This window comes from Parasteatoda tepidariorum, chromosome 1 (assembly GCF_982258835.1).
Source record: "Parasteatoda tepidariorum strain Cologne lab strain chromosome 1, Ptep-v5.0, whole genome shotgun sequence".
In the NCBI taxonomy this organism is placed as follows: domain Eukaryota; kingdom Metazoa; phylum Arthropoda; class Arachnida; order Araneae; family Theridiidae; genus Parasteatoda; species Parasteatoda tepidariorum.
Window position 1 is genome coordinate 99,650,499 of NC_141755.1, and position 24,424 is coordinate 99,674,922.

Below are 24,424 nucleotides of genomic sequence, written 5' to 3' on the forward strand. Positions count from 1 at the left end.
TGTAATATATCGCGTCTATCACACAAAAATGCGCCAAGGCCAGATAAATTATCCTCATTTATTTTATAATATAAATTTATTAAAACTACTCTTTTACTATTTCTTATATTTACTTACATTTTAAATATAAATCCGTTGACAAAAATCTGTATAGTAGAGTCTTATAAAAATGACTTCATTACTAATTTTCATGAGGGATTTTTCTTCTTGTGATTTTAATCAGATTCAAATTTAAATATCTAATTTAGAATCTTAATTTAATGTAATAAATATCTTTTGCTTCAAGGAAATATATTAGCATTGTAGATGTAAAAAATTTCCTTTCGTGTCTTCAAAACGATTTTCACTAAATTTAGAATAATTCAAATGACGTATGGAATTCTTGAGAATTATTAGACTAAGGGTATTGAATTCGTATAGTTCTAAGTAAAGCTTCTATTTATCGGAAAGGAACAATACTGATTTTAAATAAATGGAACAAATTTAAATAGCATCAAAATCATACCAAAAGCAAAACTTCTGAGTGTAGAAATCTTTTCCTTGTTGCAGGTCAAAAACTTATCGGGTTAATTGCGCTACGTCATTAAATAGCATCATGTTTAAATAGCATCAAAATCAAAATTTCACCGTGTCGAAAAATATTTTTTTTTTTTTTGCAGGTCAAAAACGTATGCGTAAAGATATTGGACTAATTGTGCTACGTCATAACATCGATGATTTTTTTTCAAATCGTTTTATTTAGCAAAAACACAATATTGAGCACAAGTAATTCAAACAATTAAAAACTGAGCTTTTCTCTTGAAACTGAAGAATCTAAAGAGTAATTTTTTTCTTCTAAAATTGCACTGTTTCACACAAGAAACTCATTTCATATTTAATTTATTACAGTTAAGAAGTGATGATTGTTGAAGAAAAGTTTAGTAAAGTTACTTCGTAATTGTTGGAAACAAATACATTATAGACAATATAAGAGAAACGATTCGTAAGCTTAAATGTTGTTTTATGAGCACTCTTTTTTTCTGAAATAAAAAAAAACACCGACATTTTTTTTTTAAAAATATAAAACAAAAATTTATTTTTTCTCTTAGTTCAGTTAAGTACACTCAAGATCATTTTACGATATTTATAAATTCAATTTAAATGAAAAAGGTGCTAACAGTTATGCCATTAAGAATCTATTAACACTGGATAGAAGAAAATAGAAAAACTTCATGAAAATGGGTCATATTTTTCTGTTTATGAGCGCTTCTTGTTTTTAATCTCGGGAACTACTTTTTTGGGGGATTCAGTCGGAAGACTAAATCAATTCCTAGTGTCATCCATTTTGGCACATTTTTTTTTATAAAATTGCTTTTTTTTTTTTTTTAGTAGCAGCTTTAGTAAAATACAAGATTTCTTTACAGTTTAAGATGTATGAATTAACTTTTTATTTCATTACCGTCATTGAACAGATTGTCCAATTTTGGGGTTTATGACCACCAATGTTCAACTCCGTAGCCTTGTAATTTTGAGCCCAATCCAGAAGACAAGGGAACTCCTGGATCAAGTATTAGGATGAATTCGCTTTCGTAGGGGGACTTATGATGAAACTAACCCGCATTTGCGTTACATGGAAAGGAAGACAACGCGAATCTCCCAGGGTTAGCCTGACGGCAAGGGGACTCTAACCCATGATCCGTTCACTACTGAGGATATTTCACCTCAGCACTGAGGTTAGTGCAAGCCGGATGCGGACTTCGCATCTGCCAACCATCGCTGGGATTCGAACCCGGCTCACCTCATTGAAATAACTTAAAAAATTTCACATCTTTGCTATTATGTTTTTAATATCAGGATCTACTGTCTCGGAAACTTGAACCATTGAACAAGCCTTTTGAAGCAGATGAGACACCGACGTCAATTTTACTTTTTTTCTGATGCTTTAATTAAAAGTAATAATATATTCTAGTATTTTTTAATTATTACCGTCCAATAGTGTCTAAAAAATGTTAAAAGCTAGTTACTATTATAATAACGAAAATTAAGTGTGGTTGGAGTAGTATGGTATAATTGACTAATTGAAGATCGTGATGAAAGCAGGATAATGATAGTTGAAGATGAAAACTGGATCATAATTATAATAAAACTTTTATCTAGTATTTGTAGAGCTCGAGATACAAAGTTGTATTTTATTCCTCATAAGACTTTCTAAGTTAGATAACAAATTTGGAATAATAATATCAATAAGAACATTCCATGGGAGATAAGTCCCCCATGACCAACCTAATCAAAAACAACAGACAGCTAGGAGTCTGGGAAGAGATCCAAGATTGGCGAATTATCGAGAGATAACATAGCCAAAAATAAAGCCAACCCCCCATAATCAATATTAGGTTCGAAAATACTTTGGCGATCGCGAATCACCAAGAAGACTGTGAGAATTAGTATAACCGTGTACCTGAAACATGTTTGCAGTAAGAAATAAAGAATAAAGAGTTATAAATAGATTTTTGTTTTCGATTTAGTGAATTAATGAGTCTACATTAGTATTGAAATAAAATGTTGGCCGTCACATAGATCGATAAAAAAAAGAATAAAATATTTTATACTCGCTTTTTATAAATTGTAATAAAAATTAAATACTTGATTTAATTTTATTAAAATTCTGTAAAGAATGATTAAAAAATAAGTTGAAATTAAGAGATTATAAAGGCTAGGATATATGTAATGCCTACTGTGACATTACAATTATATTTGTACTTAAAAACAAAATTCTAAAAAAGTAGTTTGAAAATTTTTCTTTTCATTCATAACCAAAAAATTATCAAATAATTGATTGTGTAAATTAAAGAAATTTTAATTATGGATAACTGTTTCTCTTAAATCTAAACATCTGAAAATCAGTGCAAATTTGAAAAATTATTGTTTGGATGTGACCCTTGTTAGGAAGATTTTACCTTTAACGCAGAAAAAAACATCGATGTTTCATACTGTATTCCATAACCATAAATCATTAACCATAACCATAATATAAATCAATATTTTTCCCTAATTTTAACCTAAATTAATAAAACAAAAGAATGATAAAAAAAGTATGAAAAATATGTTTAATAAAAATTCATAGCGCCGTTGTTGAGTTTCAAACATTATTAAAGTTACAACAAATTTGGATGATATTACGGTTGAACTCGTTTCAAAAATTCTACTAGTGTAAAATATCTAAAGCGTTTCAAAAATTTAAGAGACATTTAAAAAATATAACTTCATAGTTAAGACAGATTGTTTATTAAATCAAAATAACAATGTTTAAAGGCAATACAATAATATCAAATTGTTTGTTAAAATAATAAATATATTTCTACCCTATCCCTCAAAATCTTCCCTTTTTTTCCCCCCACTGTTTCTCGGTCATTCAACTCAGTTTTTTTATGCATAGATAAAATGCATAATCGTAATAAAAGGGTTTTAACCTATTGAAACATCTACCCCTTTCCGTTACTGACGTAGACCCCTCATTTGCCCCCTTTATTCCCTCACGTCCCTCCACTTTTCCGTTGCTGCGATCGCCCTTCACGATCCTCAGAGAGAAATTTTATATTTTTTATCCATTCTCTTAATTTTTTATCCATTCTCTCTTCATAGGATTTCTATATATATATAAGATAAAATGAGATAGATCAAAGAAAAATATCCTAAAAATTTCCTTTTTGTCATTGATAACAAATCACTTTGATTACTTAGAGTTAAATTTTATCATTTAAAAGTTTATGACATTATCTTTATTACAAATTCTGAAGAAAATTTTTTTTTCTAGTAATAGCGAAAAAAGAGCGAGTGAAATTTGAGACCTATATATTTTTGATTACACACGATTCTGCATTTTGATGCTTACGATTTTGAAATATAAAAAGATATTTTAGTTTAAAAAATATATTTTTAAATTTGATATCTATTTAAGAAAAAAATATTCGACAGATTGTTTAATCTAATAATATTTTTAACTGTTTGAAAGTTGATAACATTAGCTCTATTTAAAGGGTGAAAAAACTTTGTAACACTTAATGAAAGATAAATAAAAAATAAACAAAACTTGTTACGTCCTTAATGGGCACTAAAAAAAACCAGAAAATTGTATTCAGAGTTTCAAAAAATCCCTGTTTTATATTTTAATGAATTTTAAACAAAAGAACTATTATACCATAGGATGACTCACATATTTAAGCATTATATCAGGTGGACAAAATAATAAAAAAAAACTTCTACACTAATACATTTTTTCACAATTCTCCAGAAATGCTTAACGTACTATTTTATAACTTCAGAAGTATTTAGATCATGTGGTTTCTCATACGTATCACTGAAGTTTAAAGGTTTAGAATTTTGAGGGACTGAACATAAATTATCAATGGAAAATAATGTTTTTGAACACCGCATGCCAAAAAATTTGACAATAGATGTGTAACTTATGGCAGTTATTTTGGTTACTATATGCAATCATTACACAAAATATCGTAAGGCTAGTTTAAATATTTATGCAGATATGGACATTTTTATAAATAAAACAAATTTTTTGTTTTATGCTTTACTATAACTTTAAAAAAATTCCAAACTGGGCAAAATATGAATGGTTTAAGTAGTTCTTTAATACTGAGTCTGTATAATAAAAATTTTAGAAAACTTCTTAATTTTGTAGTGAATCGTATTTGGCAACTAATGAAAAAAGTCTTATTTGAATATCTTAAAAATTTATAAAGTTTCAAGCAATTTTCGATGTAGTTTTCGTACTTTTTAAAAAAAAAGGCTCGAAAGGATAAGGGATTTTCTACAAATATTATTCTGTGCCATAAGACAAAATTTAATAACAAATAATAATACCTTAAAATAAACGTTCATACACCAAAATGTGATTTAATAAGGAAAGAAAACAGAAGAAAAAAAAAAGTTACTTTTATGAGAGATAATTTCTAACAATGCTGGAGTCATTTTTAAAAAATCTTGGTAAATAGTACAAAATGAAAAATGTAGAAACTCCTTATCATTTTGAGCATTCCTTTAAAAAGTACGAAAACTACTTAGAAAATTGCTTGAAACTTTTTAAATTTTTAGGATATTCAAATTGGACTTTATTTATTATTTGCCAAATACGATTCATTACAAAATTAAGAAAAAATTAACTGCATCGAATATTTTTAAAGTTATAGCAAACATTAGTTCTTTTTTTAATAAAAATGTCCATATCTCCTTAAATAATTAAGCTAAATTTGGGAAATTTTGTGCAATTATTGCATTTAATAACCAAAATAACTGTCACAAGTTACAAAAATATTGCTACATTTTTCGGCATAGGCATTCAAAAACATTATTTTCAGTTTGTAATATATTGTCGGTTACTTAGCTATCTAAAAGCTTTAAACTTTACTCTGATATGTATGACTAATCACATGATCTGAACATTTCTAAAGTTATAAAATAATTCGTTAAGTCTTGCTTCTGGCGAAATGCTGAAAAATGTATTAGTATGGAAGTGTTTCCATTATTTTGTCCACCCCCTGTATATATAATCTATATAAATATATATGATATTAAGCCTAAATATGTATATAATCAGTATACACCACCCAATAGTAATGGAAAAATTTTTGAAGCAATTAAAAATTAATTAAAAAATAATATTTTTAAAATTTGAAAGTAAATCGTTAAAAACTGAGCAAAATATTATCACTTTAAGTATATATCCTATACTGCGCATGCGCGGAAAAAAACTAAAAATTTCTTTTTATATTTTTAAACTGAAATGAATTTGGAACTAACTTATTGTGAATTTTAAAAACTTAAATGGCTTCTAAACAAAACAAAAAATATATAATATTAGATTTTTTTTTCATTGTATACCACTGTTCAATGATGGATACAGCATTACGACCTGTTTTTGCCTGGCTGTGGACGTGCTAAGAGGACTCTATACCGTAAGATAAATCCGCGATGACGAATTATCTTTCCCTTACATAAATAATTTTAAATTCAAATTTTAAAGATAGGTGACTTCAGGCAAACTTCGCGAAAACCATAGAGTTTCAAATGCTGAAACCAAATTTTGAAAATATAGAGATGCAAACAAATAATGGCAGGATTACCCAGAAGAGAAATAATCCACAAATAATTTGTCAGCATTTTTAACATTTTGAAAGAAATTTTTAAAAAATATTTACGTACCATAAATATTCTGGAAATGTTTATTTCACTTCCTCCGGTAATGGAAAGATATATATACAGTAGCGTGGAGACAAACCTTTTACGGGCTTTAAAGCTGAACACCTAAAAGAGCAGAAATGACCGGATTAGTTTCTGAAACTTAATAAATTTCTAACTTAATGGAATTTTATATATATATATATATATATATATATATATATATATATATATATATATATATATATATATATATATATATATATATATAAATAATAAAATTATTTTTAAAAAATTTATTCATGTATCTTTAATAAAAAAAACATTCAAATTCCAGAAAAAAAATAAAGAAAAAAAGGTATAACCTCTTCATCAGCTCACACAGTTATATTCACAAAAGAGTGCTTTCTAATATTGTATCAATATAGTCAAAGCAAAATACACCAATACAATAGCACTGAAAAACATTTTTTTTTTATGAAACGAAAACATAACACAGTAATTAAAAACTATACATGAAATAAAACAAACCAACCAAAAAATCAGAACATTATAAGTAAAGGAGATATATAATAAAACGCGAAAAGAAATGTATAAGGCCTGGAGCGAATTCAAATGAACTTACACGTGCCGGAATCATTCAAGAATGATTTAAAATATTTTTGTAATACGATTGCCAGATTACAAAATATGAAAACAGAAGTGTAAATAAAGTGATCTCTTATGGCACGTTCTTGCTGCAATACTGAAGAGCGTCTAATATGTTAGATACCTAGAACTGGCCCGAAAATGGATATGCGCAAAGTAATAATATTATACCGGATAATTTAAAGTTTTAATAAATAAGGTTGATATATTTAATTATGCAATTTAAATGATTTTAGAAAATTAATAATTATTTAAAAAGTTACAATTATGTATATATATGTATAGATATATGTATGTGTATATATGTATATAAAGTACTTTTCGTCTCATTCCTCAATATTTTATTCACAAATCAAAAGAATTTTTATCTCCCTTTATACATCACTTAATAAAAATTCGTGCATTGTCAAATCCTTCCAGTTACCACATTCCCCTTATCCCACAAGTGGGGGTTTTGAGGAGATCTGTTCTCCAGGGAAGAACATACGAAAAGAGGCATTCCGGAGAGATAAGCAAAAGAATTCTGTTCAGTCCCAAGACAATTTTTCCTTCCCAATTCTCTTCCAGCATCCCCTTTTATATATCTTCTCTTTATTTCCCTACCCCCTTCTTGGAAAGTGAAATGCCTGGCTACAAATGTTTATGACGACAGTAACTTTGACGTCACTAACAATGCTCTGCAATGGATTCTGAAAACTCCTTTTTTTTGTCAATCGTGACTGGATTCCAGTCTTTCTCAATGTAATTAACTACTGAGTGCTTTTTTTTTCTCTTAGACTATCCCAATCAGCTGTTTGATTTCACTATTTTTTTTTTCTAGAATAATATTAAAAATAAATTGAAGCATGAAATAAAATAATCTTTCAGCTTCAGGAGACATGTTTCATTGCCTGTCATTACAAATAAGGCTTACAGACTCATAACAAGACAAATTGCGCAAAAGTATGTGAAACAAATGCAACACACACTGTTTCAGTTGGTAAACATAATTTATGGTTCTTAAATTTTTTCTTCATACTTTACCAATTTCAAACCTGTGTTTGAAATTGGTAAAGTAATTTATGAAATTCTCATCATTAGAGGTCTTTATAATTGGGAAGTTACAAGGATTCATTTTTAATGCAGTTTTGTCTAAAGATAAATACATAAATTAAATTTAAAAAATACACTATCTATCAATAAATTTTAAGCTTCGCTCAAAATTACAAAAAAAGTGACGCTAATGGTGAGTCTTTGATAATTTTAATAGCTTAAGTAAATTCATAATTTCTTAAAACACAATCAGAATTTTTTTTTTTTTGTATTATAAAAATATCGTATGCTTAATTCTTTACATGCAGTGTCTTTTTAGATACATTTTCATAAGGCATAAATATTTATAATTTTACTCTATAATTAATTATTTATTATTCATAATTAACTTTAATTAGTTAAGTATTTGTAATAATAATTACAATTACATATTAAAGAATAAAATAGATTGTCTTTCCTTGGATCCCATGTACTTTTGCCAAGTATAAAAGCGCAAATAGTGTCACCGTTGAGGTACAGCATCAAATAGTACCTTAAACCGAATTTTCTTCTCTTTTTTGGATTATTTGACAGAATTCGTTCAATAAATTTTATTAATAGGCAAAAATATAATGCTTTTAAATATTCTGCTTAAAAAAATTAAAAGTTTAAATCGATAAATAAAAATACAACACTCTTCTCAACATAAATTATCCTCCAGAAACGAAAATAAAACGTTTTTTATTATTATCATAAAAATATGGATTTAATTTTTTTTTTATACTAAGTGGGTTATTCTATTTTTTATGCCAGGAAAAATAAGAATGAAATCCAAGACATATTTTCGTTATTTTTGCATAGATAAACTTGTCGAAGATCAAATCAAATCTACTTATTTTATTCAAGATTTCCTGTGTCAAAAAATTTGGTTATGTTACCTAACTTAAGATTTAGTGCATAGTAATTTATATCATAGTTATTATTAATAGTTCATTTATAAATAGATAAAGACTTTATTTTTAAAAAAAGGCGTCGATAAGCTACATTTCTATACTTCGTTTAGGTTTTTTCTTATTTTTTTCAATATTTATTTTATCAATTTCATATTTTGCATTCATTTTTTAAGCTCGTAAAACTGTAACAATAATTTAAATTATATTTTAAATAATTAGCGTTTTATTTATTACTGTTTTATTACATATATACTGAGGATTTAATTGCTAGTTTCCTTATCTTCTCTTTAAACAAAAGTTTTTAAATTCTACAACTCTTGAACATAAAAATTAAATGAGCATTTATCTAATTTGTTTGTATTAAAATTAACAAGCAAAATATATAAAAACAAAAGAGTCAGAAGGCAATCTCAACACTGTATGCAATACAAATAATTATAACAATAAAAAATAATTATGATTTAATATTTTAGAAAATTTATAAATTGCTTCACTCTGATTATCGATAACAACAAACAAAAGCTAGTCAATACAAATAATTGATAACAATTTAATTGATTTTATTCGTATTAAAAAGTTATAAAAATTTTATAGAATAGGCGCTAAGTATCATTGCATTGCTGGAATGGAATATTTTATTCCTAGAAACCCAGTATTAAGTTTAGTTCACAAAATCTTATCAAGATGTCGTAGGGTTAGGGTGAAGAGGTACTTGTACCCCTCAAGCAATCGTTCGAATTCAGAATTCGTGATTTTTGGAAAGCAAAAATGTCACGTTGCTACACCGTCAGCCCTTTTTGAAAAGATAACAGGCGAGCTATTTTTCCTTTAAGTATTATTAAAATATCCTAGAAAGTACCTTCTTGCTCTTTAGAATAAGCTTCCCGAGATCAAAAGAGTAACGAAATTCAAAAAATTATTTAAATATTACAATTTGAAAGAAATAGGTTACATCTATGCTTAAATTTATAATTTTTTTTTAATACTTAAATAAAAACTATAGTTTTAATGGATACGTTTATAATTATCACAGAAATATGTTATAACTAATATTAATTTCAATCGATTACTTGAGTCAAACAATGTCAATTTAATTTTTTTTTTTTTTATATATAAATATTATAATTATTATTATAATTAGAATAATAATTATTATTATAATTATTATATTTATTATAATAATTATTATTATTGTTATTCTTATTGTTATTATTGTTATTATTATTATTATTGTTATTGCTATTATTGTTGTTATTATTATTGTTATTATTATTGTTATTGTTATAATTATTATTGTTATAACTATTGCTATAATTATTATTGTTATAATTATTGTTATAATTATTACAGTTATTATTATTATTATTGTTATAATTATAACTATTATTATTATTATTGTTATAATTGTTATAATTATTATAACTATTATTATAATTATTATGATTATTATTATTATTTGTTTCAGGATTTTTATTACTTGTTTTTTATTATTTATTTCATCATTAAAAGTTTCATTATTATAAAAAATTATATTATTAGTAGTTCTTAATTTTTAATTCTGAATTATTTGATTAGTAGTATTACGCATTTTATTATTCATTTTGCTATTATTATTTAATGTTCATTTAATTAACATGATTCAGATAATCTTTAATTGTTGCATAAATATTTAATATTTATTTTTCTCATAATTCCGCACCACAAATAAGTCACTCACAGATAATCGGGGCTCCCCTGGAATTACGTAGTTTTAGAAAGAAAAAAATTAAAAAAAACAGCTTAAAAATCGTTATCATATATGACACATTTCTCTACGGTCACTTATCAAAGTATGAAATTCATTATTTAAGTGCTCCATCAATATAGATATTTAAAGTACTCAATTTTTATTAAAAAGTAATCCAAGAAGTGCTTGTTATTGCTGTCATTACGTAACATTAAATATATTTTATAGTATGCCTCTTATTATACAGGGTTATTCATAATTCCCTCCGGGCAGGAACTGGACAATCGCATTGATGTATGCCATGTGACCAAGGGTTCACACATAGAACACCTGTAATGTATGTAAGTAAAACTTAGTAAGTAAAATAGTTTCGGAATAATTTCATATGTTTTTTGTTTTCATACTCGCCTTCTATTTTTACTATAAAGTTTCGAAACCCCGGAGAGAATTATGGCCCTGTATATATATAACAGTAGGGGAGAGTGGAGTCAATTGTAACAAGGTATGATTGTAACAGAGCAAAAATTTCAAGTGTCGGGTTCTAGATTTGGTTCCTAGGTGGCGCACAAGGTGTATTTAATAAATCTACATGTACACCCCTGCTGGCAACCATTTTTATGTACTTTCGAAAGAGTTACATCACAAAAGATATTTTCACGCTAAGTAAGTACTTTTTTTGGTATTAGAATATTATATCGTAACAAAGTAATTTTGTTGAAACAAATAAAAATTATTAACCGAATATGTAAGTGGACATCTTAATTGACATTTCAAAAAAAAGAAAATTAGTTTTGTTAATTAACTAGCATTGTTTTTAACAAATGAAGCTGAAATGGCGTCTTGGGGACGATTGTAACAATAAGTAAAGGGACGATTGTAACAGCTGAAAATAAAATTCATAATTTCAATTGCAATTGTTTAACCCCTTAGGTTCCATTTCTTATGTTTACAAACCATTACTTAACTCTTTAAGAACCACCAATAGTTTCCTATATCATTTATATTATGTTGCATGTGCATTATTTTATTTGTCACCTTTCACAGCATAAATTGAAATTTTTACCCCTTAAAGTTAAAAGTTTAACCCTTTAGGTCTCTGCTCATTATTATTTTTTTTCCTAAAATATCATTACTATTTTGATCAATAAAAAAATATATCACAACTATGAAAATATGTATAATTAACTATGTTTTAGTTGAATTTATGAACTGTTACAATTGACCCCGTAAGTGGGGACAATTGTAACAAGTGCACGACTGTCAAAAATTGTTAATAACTAATATAATAGCATTTAAAGTAACGTATTTATTTTTTTTTCAAGTAGAGGATAGTCTACTTTACTCGTCTATCAATTAATACTAATAATATATTGGATTTTTTATTAGTTAAAAATAGTTAAGTAAAAAGTGTTACAATTGACCCCACTCTCCCCTATAATATAATACATTTGTCATTATATACACGAAATATTATAAATACGACACTATTTCCTCCAAAAAAATGAAAACTAATAAAGCAATTTACAAGTTGTAAATTGATTTATTGGAATTACATCATATCAACTATTATTTGAATTATATTTACGAAAATAATTTTAATTCGATCAAATTCAATTCAATTTATTCCGATCACGATTTAATTCGATCTCGAATTCAATTTATTCCGAATGACTAAATTGATTCTGTCAATTAAATTGATTTTCGGTAAACATGATTACGTTTTTACGATTTCATGATTTGTCAAAGGGTACAACGGTAACAAAGAAAACAACAGTAACAGCAGTAAAGTAACGTCAAATAAGACTATCCCAGAAACAACATATTGTTATTAATTTAAAATGCATTTGTTTAAAAAAAAGTAATTGGTCGCATTTTTGAATTTTTTGGAGGAAAAAAAACATGACTTGTATGAAATTTTTCATTCTTCATTGCCGAATAAAGAGTAACAAATCTTTTGGAAGTTATTTAAAAAACAATTTAAAAGTTATAAAAATTGATGTTTCCAAGTTTTAACATAATTGAAAGAGTCATGCTTCTATATTCAAAGTTTTTGGTTAATTTTGAATGAAATATCTCTTTTTCAGTATCATTTCGCAATTTAAAAGAAACCTGGACGTTAAATTAAAAAGATAATTTTTAAAAAATTATATTTTTTAAATTTTTTTTTAAATTTTTCAAAAATTATTTTATAGTAGTTCAAAGTTTATGGAAACAAATTTCTAATGTTTCGTTTAGCTTTATATTAGCGTATAATTAAAGTGTTTGTAGTAAAATTAATTTAATGAGATAATATTTTAAAAACTTAAGACAGCTATATGAAATTTGTAATGTTTACAATACAAACATTTCAATGTGATTTATTTTTTATTAAAATTGTAAAATAAATAAGATTTTAATGCATTAACTCTTATAAATCAAAGAAAAAATATATATATTAGTTTACAAAGAATTTTAATAGCAATTAAATAAAAATTAAAAATATGCTTATTTGTATTCAAAATTAATATATGGTACACTATTAAATCAGAAACAACAAAATTGAAATGAAGGAATTAAAACATTAAAACTCAAAACTTTTAAACTTAATTAAATTACATTTCTAAAACTTTTAAAAAATTTCGCAGATAGTAGATTTATAAACAAAGTTTGCTTACTTATGAAGCATAACAAAAAATTTGAAAAATTTTATTTAATAAATTCCCCTCTCATTGAATTATTTAAATTTTATATATTCTAAAATATGGATCGAAATTTCAATTTAGAAATATTAATAAGGAATTATTTAGAGTATTATTATAGAAATATTATTTAGAATAATTAAATACATATAGCAAAAGATATTAAAGACAGTATGCACTTTTTTATATTATATAAAGGAAAATCAGAAACATCAAAATTAGAATTCGTGAATTGAAATCATAATAATTTAAAATTCGAAGATTAAAAAATAAAATTTTTAAAGCCTTTAAAAAGCTAGTCTCTTATAAGATTTACAGACTAACTTCTTTTACTAACTAAGCAAAAGAAATACACAAACATTCAATAATAATTATAAGATATACGGACTAACTTTTCTTACTAATTAAATAACAGAAATACACAAAAATTCAAGTACAATAAATTGGAATTAATGAGTTCTCGCCTCATTAATTTTTTTTTAATTTCAAAAATTTAAGATAAACTTATACTCACACATCAACGAAAGCAAGCTTTTTTCTCAGAAGAAGTTTTTTTGCCAACCAGAACGAATTTTGCTTTCAAACTGTTTTACTCTCTAAAATATCATATTTTTCTAAATACAACTTCTTTGGAATGAGAAATATGTTACATTTTGATACAACTCTGAAGGGAGAGAATTGATGCCAATGTACTTTTCAAATGAAGTACAGTTTCAGTACAGAAGTCAAAGTACAGTTTCAAATGAAGGAATTTTACGATATGTTTTTCTCAAACAATAAAGTCTGTACACTTTTATACTTAATCTTGCATTATGATCATTTATAATTTAGTGTTTTTAAGATTTAACAGCAAACTACACTATTTAACATCTTTAAATTAATTTACGAGGACAGCGATTTGAAAAGTTCGTCGAATCTACATCAACACACAAAGTTTTTTTTTTTACAGTAAAACCGAATCCATTATAACACACGCATATATATACAAATAGAGTGTTCAAATTGATCTGATGAGAAATTTATCACAAATATTTAAATTGAACTGCAAAATTATATATGTTGAAAATATTTTCTTTTTTACTTTCAAACAAACCCTTTTAATTTTGTGCTTTTTCTTCAATGTTATTCTTTTTCTTAAATTTTTTTCTTTGCATGTAAATTTTTTTTTATTTGCTTAAATCAAAGATTAATGCCTTTTTATTGAATAAAATTAAACTTCCGTTTAGTGATAATTTAGTGGATTTTGTATCAATCAAGTATTTTCCGATTTTCTCCAAAAATAATCAAAAGAACTTATCAAACAGGTGCTGGTTAGAGTTCCATCTTTATATCTATCTGTTTATAAATCTTTATAAATCTACAGAACTATTCCAATTAATTCTAACTTTTTCCTTGCATGAATGTAGAATATTTCGTATGGACTGAAACACTGATAATTCTTAATGTGTCCATATTTATTTTTACAATTAATTCATACTATCTTCATATGTATATTTACTGATTATTCTTACTATATCCATATTGATTCGTACATTCTTCATTTTTATTCTTCCTGGTGATTCTATCTTATTGTTGTGCATCGATGTCCTATTATCTTCATTTACATTCTTACACATTATTCTTTCTGTATCCATATCGATTCTTACATTCTTCAATTTCATTCTTCGTGATGATTCTGTCTTATTGTTGTGCATCGATGTCCTACTATCTTTATTTACATTCTTACACATTATTCTTACTATATCCATATGCATTCTTATTAATGATTCTTACATTCTTCATATACATTCTTCCTGATGATTTTATCTTCATTATATCTTCACACTGATATTTTCTATTTTAATATTCATTTTTATAGCGATTTTTTACTATCTGAATATTCAAATCTGTTGATGATTCTTTTTGGCTCGTTAATTCTAACTAATAATTCTAATTATCTTCGTAACGATAGTTCTTACTCTTCATGTTGACTCTTACTATTCCATCCATTTTCTTATCGATTCCTACTAATATTCGCAATCCTCAGATTGACTTTTTAAATTATTCTTATTGAATTCCATAATCACTATTTTCACTTTCATTCATAGTGCCCGTATTATAACATAATGGTAATTATAAAAAAAAACCAGCATTTTCTAGTGAATCTTCAATTTATCATAAAATTTTAGGACTTTCTGCTAATGAAAATTCTAAGCTTCACGAAGCCTCATAATACTACTTTCATGAAACTGTATGATGTTCCTTAATGTTGAGTTCAATAATCAAACATATTGGAAAATAAATAACTAAAAGTTGCATTGTTCAGTCTTTCAAAGTTTTAAGCCGTTGGAAACATAGCTTCTAACTTAGATTGAAGCAGTTTCTTGTGATATTTTGAAGTAGAGGAATCGAAACAAAACCAAGTAGCTTGTATTTTCTTCACAAAAAAAAAAAAAAAAAAAAAAAAAAAATAATCGGAGATTCAGAATTATTTTTGCCATAAAATGCAGTTATACTTTTTCTTTTTTAACTTTAGTCCCAAATAGTTTCTGGAAAACTTTTGATTAAATAAGCACGAAGAAAAAACTTTTTCCAGTATTTGAATCATCCTTCTAAGTCTAACTGAACTTTGGAGAGTTCGGGTAATGGCAGTTTGAAAAGTTTTTTCATACAACAAATACCTCTCCTGTTGAGGATGAAGAACCTCGTACTACTTGCTCTTCATTCATTTTTCAACTTTCTTGATCAGAGTGGATTTTGCCAAATATTGAATTTTGGACAGAAAAAGTCATTTGGATACTTAAAATTAACATAAATTCTTGTTTTACTGTCAAAAATAGAAAACGTGATAAATTTGATGTAGGTCCAGTTCAACAAATTCATATACAATATTCTCTTATTCCATTTTGAATTCTTATCGTCGTTGTCTAGACTTCAAAATAAAATACAATCTGCGAATACCGTTCCGAAAAAAAGAGCCATTTTATTGATATCAAGTTTGTCAATCCACCAGACTTCCTGGTATTTTGAATTGACTCTTCTGTTCTTCATAGTCCTCTTTCACGCATGCGCCGAAGTCACTTCCCTCCAAAGCTAAAACGAAACTCCATATTCCCTAACTAAAAATTCTTCTCTTCACTTCGCTTCGAAAGGAAAGCAATATCGTCTGCGTTTGAACAACAAGTATCGATTATTTTCCTCTCTCGTCGCATTCTTCTAAATAGACATCAACGAGAGAATTGTATCGAAAAGTCGAATGATATTCTTTTCCACAAGTGAATTTGATCCAATTGCTACGAAATGAACTCTTTCTTTAAAAGAAGAGAATGGTTAAGCCTCTACACAAAGAAGGTTGAATATCGTTTGGAAGGAAGTTTCTTCCTTGTTTGAATTTAATTCCACCCGTTCTTTCCTGTAAATTCACTCGTCTTCAGCATCCAAGAAAATTCAGTAAGCACATAATCTTTTGGAAGGTTTTGAGGAAAAGCCAGCAGAAAAGGGCAACAAAAAATGGGCTTCTTGCTGCAGGAATCCTTAGAAAAGGAAGAGCGGGAGGCAGCCTGGCTCTTAGAATCCCACACGGGATGCTGAAGAGCGAAATCCCAGCAGCATCACTTAGCAGCTCTCGCGTGTACTTTAGATGGCCGCCTCTGATTGGATCTGTGTGTGTAATTACTGTTATCGATTTTGTCACGTGTGCAAGGCTCGGAGTCTTTTGTTCTTTGCTCATTACATTATAATTCTTTTTCACTTCCCTACCCCCATCTTCTCTCTCTCTCAACGTCATCACATCCCCATCCACACACCCCTTCCAAACTACCGCAATTAAAGAAGTGACACGTTAGTGGAGGGGGGTAGGCATTCCTTACGCAAGTAAAAAATAAGTGCTGCGATGACCTATATCCCCCCGTCATTACCATAGCAACAACGTTTGCTTTTAATGAGAGTGTCCCAATCGTAACCATGGGAACAAGTGGATAGAAAGATAGTCTTAATTGAAATAAATTATCATTTTTAATGAGTTACGCCTGTATATTGGGAGGTGCTTAACTTGAATAATTAACTCATTATTTTTTTTTAATAAATGAGTTGAAGTTAGTTACTTTTCCACCAGGGGAAAAATCAATTTCATGGTGGCTTCTTGAACTGATAACTTCAAAACATTAACTTTTAACATATTGACCTTCAATTTAAGGTTTCCTAGCTGCAGGGTTATATAAATTGTATTTAACTCGAATTAAATAGGTCGTAAAGTAAAAAATTTTATTTATTTTTCGAGGCTACGTTTCATCATTTGTAATCTAAAATTCATTATTATTGCTTCACTTATTATATAAATTGCTATTACCAACATTCCATTGAGTCTCAAAGCAAAAACTTGAATTTATTTATTTATTTATTGGGTTACATTTTTAAATGAAAGTTATTGTTACTCCTTTTATCAAAATGTAGTGATCCATATTCCATTTAGTATCATAGAAAGGATTGCATTTATTTTTCTGAGCTATTTTCTAATAGTCACTTTCCACTGTTCTAAATGCACAATTCCGATTACCAGAGTAGTGATTCGCTAGATTTCAATTGAGTTTTTGAGATTTCCACTCTGAAGATTTCCTTACTTACTTCATATTTTATTTGTATTTACGGAACACCTTTAAAAAGAGAATATTGTACTGAACCGTATAATACACGGATCAGACATTTGGGTGTTAGCCGAATTCAGTATTTGTACAATGCACAAAAAATGTATATCAACTTAAATAACTTCAAAAAAAAATTTAAAAATTTTTAATGATCATATCTTCACGTACCAGGACACAATCTGAACCGCTTCCCTAACCATTTTTTTTTTAAAAAATTGGTAAGAATTGAAATTTTGTATTTAAATTGGTATTAATTGGATTTAAAAATTGGATTTGTATTTAAATTGGATTAAAAATTGTTTTTTTTTTCTGAAAAAAAAATGCAAAAAAATCAACATGTTTTTTTAATTTTATGAATAAATACAATGAACTAAAAAAAAACATAATACATAAGTTTTAAGTTGAAATTTTAATTTTTTTATGTGTAAAAGACATTTAATTTACCATCACTTTACTATTGCGAGTTATCTCGGGCAATTGAAATAAGTTAAATATTAGTCTTAGTATATTTTTTAAACAAGGGACAACACAAAATGATACTTTCTAAACGCCACTGAATTGACACTCCATATTTTACTATTCTTTTTTTCTATGCAAATTAAGCAACTATCGTCTATACAATCGTACAAAAACACGTGTGCAGTCCCACAATCCAACAGCAAAACTTGTCAATCTTCCAAACCAATTACAGCAGATTTATTTTTCTCTTCTGGCTGAGTATAAACGTGATAAAACAAAACGTACTGACAAATTCTGCTACGCCCGAGTTTACTCGGGATAATAAATATTTGTAACATTCATATACCCGAGTTGACTCGGGATAATAAATATTTGTAACATTCACATACCCGAGTTTACTCGGGATAATAAATATTTATAACATTCATATACCCGAGTTTACTCGGGATTATAAATATTTGTAACATTCATATACCCGAGTTTACTCGGGATAATAAATATTTATAACATTCATATACCCGAGTTGACTCGGGATAATAAATATTTGTAACATTCATATACCCGAGTTAACTCGGGATAAAAAATATTTGTAACATTCATATACCCGAGTTTACTCGGGATAATAAATGTAACATTCATATACCCGAGTTAACTCGGGATAATAAATATTTGTAACATTCACATACCCGAGTTAACTCGGGATAATAAATATTTGTAACATTCATATACCCGAGTTAACTCGGGATAATAAATATTTAACATTCATATACCCGAGTTAACTCGGGATAATCAAGGAAGCGGTTAATTGTTTCAAGGGGTGATCTCAAATATGCTAATTAATTAGTGCAGACGATATTTTAAGTTACAAAATCAGACACAAAAGCTTACTTTTTTGAATGAGCATACATCCCCCCCCTAAGAAATTTTATTTCTCACTCTCAAAACATAAGTCGCATCCACAATCTTGGAAATCTCGTCCTATTAGCTTGATCAGGAGAGCGATATTAATTTTACTTTATTTTTATGTTAATTTTACTTTTTACGTGTCTCTAGAATTTTTAAAAACGAATCGAAAATTTTTTGCACCTATTTGTTATTTATTCATCCATAGCAGAAAAAAAAAATTATAATTATTTATTATTTCATTTAATAACAGTCGAAATTTCTTGATTTGTTCGGTGTACAAATTTTCACATCATTTCAAAGAATGTAATTTTATTTCTCAATTTGCGAAATATGAATAATCGGTCGAATTGCTCTTGAGAAGTCGAGATTGAAAGAAGTGGTATATTTAAAATTTATTTGAGGCAGCCAAACAAATTTTGAGTTTCAGAAATATAAAACCATCGAGGATTATTGAGAGAACGTGCGTTTTTGTGTCTAATTTTGGAACAATATCATCTGCCTTAATTAATTGGCATATTTGAGGTCACCCCTTCGAACCATTGGGTCCTAGTAGGCGAAGATACAATTATTTGACCAAAAGTTGTTCAGTATGATATATATAGCATACTTAGCTGAATTTGTTCTGGCTTTGCCAGGACAAATTCAGTATTTCAAATGAGAAAACAAGTAATTTTTTTATAGTTTATTTACAAAATTTTCCTCAAGAAATTAATTTTTAGCTCAATATTTTTTAAAAGACTCTGTCGATACGTGAAATAACGGTTTTTTAATAATTAAATTAACTTTCTATGAATCTTGCTCCTGTTATTCATGTGTTCAATATTCAACTGAATTATTAAGCTAGAATTAGTTAGCGCCTGAAAATGGAATATGTTTTTAATCTATAAAATACACAGTTTTGAAGCTAAAATATTAATTTTGAACTAATTATAGACTAAAATATATTTTTATCTGTAAAATGGGAGAATGTCTTGTATGTAACGCAAGAAATTACTAATAACTGAATACTTTGAAGACAATGGCACGTTTTGAAAGCATATTCAATTAACTTTTGTAAACAAGTACATATCAAATGCTTTATATTATAATGTTTTGTGACAAAAAAGCAGATCAATATTCAACTGCTTTATGACAAAAAAGCAGATCAATATTCAAAATTTTGGGCAAAAATTATGAACAAAAAAAATATATTGACTTAATTCCCAGTCAGCGTCGGACGAGCGATATAATATAAATACTACGGCAATAATAATACAAAATAATAATAATAATCTTTAATTACTAAATCGTGTTTTTTATTTTCTGTCCTATCTTATGATGGGTTTTTTTTTTGAAAATTTAAACTTCATTTATTTAATAATTTTATTGCAAAAATTTCTGACTCAATTACCAGCATCATTAATCTAACAATTAAGATTGCATCAATTCCCTAAAATAATAGGAATGCAATTATTAAATTGGATTCCAACTGATCTTTAATTTTTTGTTGTTGTTGATAATTTAAAAAGATTTTTTTGATAATTAATATTAAAAGAAAGTAATAACTCTTACGCATCTAATTATAAAAAAAGTTATCTTAATTGACTTGAATTTCTAAATTACTACGTTTTCAAGACTTTAAATTTTTTTTGTAATGTTCAACCGAAAGAAAGTTTAATCAAAATGTATTAGTTTAACATCGAATGTTTTTCTTTAATTTTCATTATTCTTGAAAAGTTACTAAAACCAATAATTCATAAAGAATATTTAATCATTAAATTGTGCCGATCAGACTGTGTACTGGCCTTTCATCAGAAAGGTTCTGGGTTCGAATCCCGGGCAAGGCATGGATGTTCCTTCATTCTCTGTACTATCTGCCCTTACTGTGAGAGGAACCTAATATGGTGCCTCTAAAAGAGTAGCCAACAAATCTGCCCTGTAAATGCCTGAATTTGAGAAATGTTTGCGCAGGTGGGCATAGGAAATATTAAAAAAATTAATAAATTGTTGGTGAAAATATTTCATATTCATTATTTGATGATCAGTATTTAACATTATTTCCTGATTATTACTTTAATGATTATTTCAGACCATGCTTTGTCTATCTAGGTACAAATCAAAAATATTTTATGCCCTAAAAATAAAATGCGTATCTTAGTATCCTTAAATGACTTGACATAATATGAGTCAATATTAGGGCATCATTATTTTAAAATAACTTTCCAACACTAAAAAGCATATCTCAAAGACCTAAGTTTGAACTATCTTCAATCCTAATATTGTGCTAAGACTGTTTGAGACGGATTCCTATCAGAAATCTTAGTGACCGTCTTGAACCATATTACCACTCAAATTAGCTTCAACCTTAATATTGTGTGCTTAGACAGTTTGAAACAGATCCCTAATAGAAATTTTTTTGTGAATTTGGGGTCACAGTACCCAAAAAATGACAAAAATACCAAATTTTTTTTTATTGCTTATAATAAAACTTCAAAGTATTTCAAATGTACAGAAAAAAATTCATCTCTCTATCTACATTTTAAAAAAAGTCATGAATGATTTTAAATTGTTCTAATACAGAAACTTGCTCAGCAGTCTGACTTTAAAGTGCTTTTTCGCATAGATGATAATTTTGTGTCTTAATCTTAATTAAATCCCTAAGGAATTTTTTCTATTTAAGATAAAGCTTTGAAGTAAACTTTTTTATCTTGAGTATAATACACTTATTTAAACTGTGCATGGAATAAGCATTTTATGAGGTATTACAACTTTTACGGCATGTTATATATACCTAACAGGAATTTTTACCCTTTTTTTTCTAATTTTTTAGAAAATAACCTATAAAAAATTTTCTAATTGAAAAATCAACAAATGAATGCACAAAGTTATTAAAATAAATATTGCAAGCACTATGAAAAAAACTTTTCTAGAAAATATGTTAAAATAAAAAAACCTTAGGGATTTAAAAATTTAGAATTTTTTCAACTTTTTTTAAAATTTTAAAAGAATTAAACAGTTTAATTACTTTTTGAAGATAAATTATTGATTATAACTTAAATGAGCATGTAAAGCATCCTCAAAATGAATGATTATACCTTTATTTTAAAAAATTGTTGCAAAGGTACTGTGACCCCTTAACAAAAATATCATTCAAATTTTCCTCTTCTCAATTATTGTTCCAAATTATACCCCAATACAGGGTGGTCCTAAAATATATGTCAAAAATGTAAAGGTAGGTAGAGGGGACATAAATAAGCATATTTCGGATAGGAATGTGTGTGCGGTAATGGCACATTAAAGCACTAGCTTGTAAAGCAGTATGAATCAGAGGAAACTGAAAAGACAAGTAAAGACAAAAGAAAATAAAAATTTATCAACAGTTTACAAGAGGTGCTCGAAAGAGCAGCCACCAACATCGATACAAGATTCAAAGCGACAGCGCATGGATCGGCGTACATTAGAAACGACGTTAGGCATGTCGAGTACATGTAAAGCAGCAACAGACAAGGGGGCAACAAGATCTCCTTGATGGGACTCTCGTACACCAGGCTTTTAATATGACCCCAAAAGAAAAAATACCAGCAGGTTAAATCAGGAGAACGCGGTGGCCAGGGAATTGGACCACCCCGTCCTATCCAATGCTGGCCGTAGACAGCGTCCAGATGATTTCTGACGCTCCCTGTACATCCTCTGAGCAGCTAATTCGTTTCCTTGTGCAGCCACATACATGAAATGCACGTCGACAAGCTCCACATTGGTGAAACGATGCATGCTGGTTGAGATCCGTGCGGGAATCCAGCTAGCAAGCGCTTTTATACGCCGCAGTCATCAGCGCTCCCTACCGGCTCAAGGCTGCATTACCGCACACACAATCCTATACAAAATATGCTTATTTAAGTCCCCTCTACCCACCTTTACATATTTGACTCATATTTTAGGACCACTCTGTATAATAAAAAATCTTAAATTATCTTAATCAATATTTTAAGTTAAGAAGTAAACTTGGTTCAAGTAAACCAAAAACCTGGTTCAACTTGGCACCTTAATACGGCTGTAACAAATTTGCACGTGATGTTAGGCCAAGGATTTATGGTTTAATTTTAAATCAATTTATCCAAGAGTTTTCATACGATAAACTGATCTGTTATATGGGATAAAGGATAAATAAATTCCAGAAAATAGTTTTTTTCTTTCGTTTAAGCTATATTTTACGATTTGAAAAAAAAATAAACTGGGTAATACATAACACTGGTTTTTTGAGGACGAAAAATTCAAAAAAACATATGAATGAAAAAATAGTATTCAATTTAATGTTTATTTATTTTTACATATTTCACAGTTTTGTATAAGTTTTATTATATAAACATGAAATGCGTTATACAAAAACCTAAATATACACCGTGAGTTTATAGTTGTTTAATCTGAGCCCAAGTAAAATAAAAATATTGCTTTTTTTCTTTAAGTATTTTATACATAAAATATCAAGTATCATGAAAGAAAACTAGTGAAATTAATACCATGTCTCAAATTTTAAAAAACTAGATTTCATAAGAAATTCTGACTTTGGTACTTACGCGGCATGTTTAACATGTTACCAGTTTTAATTGCTGCAGTGAGAAACTCCTGCCTTTTTATTAATTAAAACTATCGGAATTATTTTTAAACGTTATTAATTAAATGCTGCTAAAAAGTTTTGCTGTGTCACAAAAAATGTAATCTTTAAATTTTGCGATTCAGCATTAACTATTTTTCTATATTTTTTTATTTTAAATTTGTTTATTACGAAAAGGCATATTATTATATGCATTTAATATTTACCAAGATTTGATGGTCTAAATTGTTCTTCAGTTTCTACGGAAAACTGTAATTATTTAATTAATTATTTAAGTTTAAATTACTTCTCGAATTCCACTAAATAAGCTATCAGAATCGGTTACTTTACTTAAAAATTAGGAATTGCACGAAAAAACTTTGCAGTGTAAAAAAAAAAATTAAAAAAAATATTGTTGTTCAATATAAATTATTTTTAATTGTTTATTGTTTATTCAATTTTTAACATTTTTTGATAGATATAGACAGCATTATAAACATTAAAATATCTCAAGGTTTAACAGTTCAAATAATACAATGATGTCTATTGAATAAAAAAAATTGAAATGATTTCCCAAACTGTAAATTAAAGACCGAAAAACGTTTCATAGTGTAACAAACAACTTTTTTTCATAAAAATTATTTTTAAACAATGTAAAAAATTTTTATCTAAGTTTTTTTTAA

At 27.3% G+C, this 24,424-nt stretch overlaps 1 long non-coding RNA gene across 4 annotated transcripts in view; it reads right to left on the minus strand.

Moving 5' to 3' along the window:
• The window catches only part of LOC107451847 (uncharacterized), a 114,434-nt gene that overhangs the window by 16,100 nt on the left and 73,910 nt on the right, over nt 1–24,424 (minus strand). For 3 of the 4 annotated variants that reach the window (XR_015428580.1, XR_015428577.1, XR_015428578.1), the window contains exon 2: nt 6,193–6,294. This is a non-coding gene — a long non-coding RNA (uncharacterized LOC107451847). Of the gene's footprint in view, nt 1–6,192; nt 6,295–13,698; nt 16,991–24,424 lie in introns of those variants that run through there. The other variant, XR_006225413.3, reaches the window with a different exon arrangement.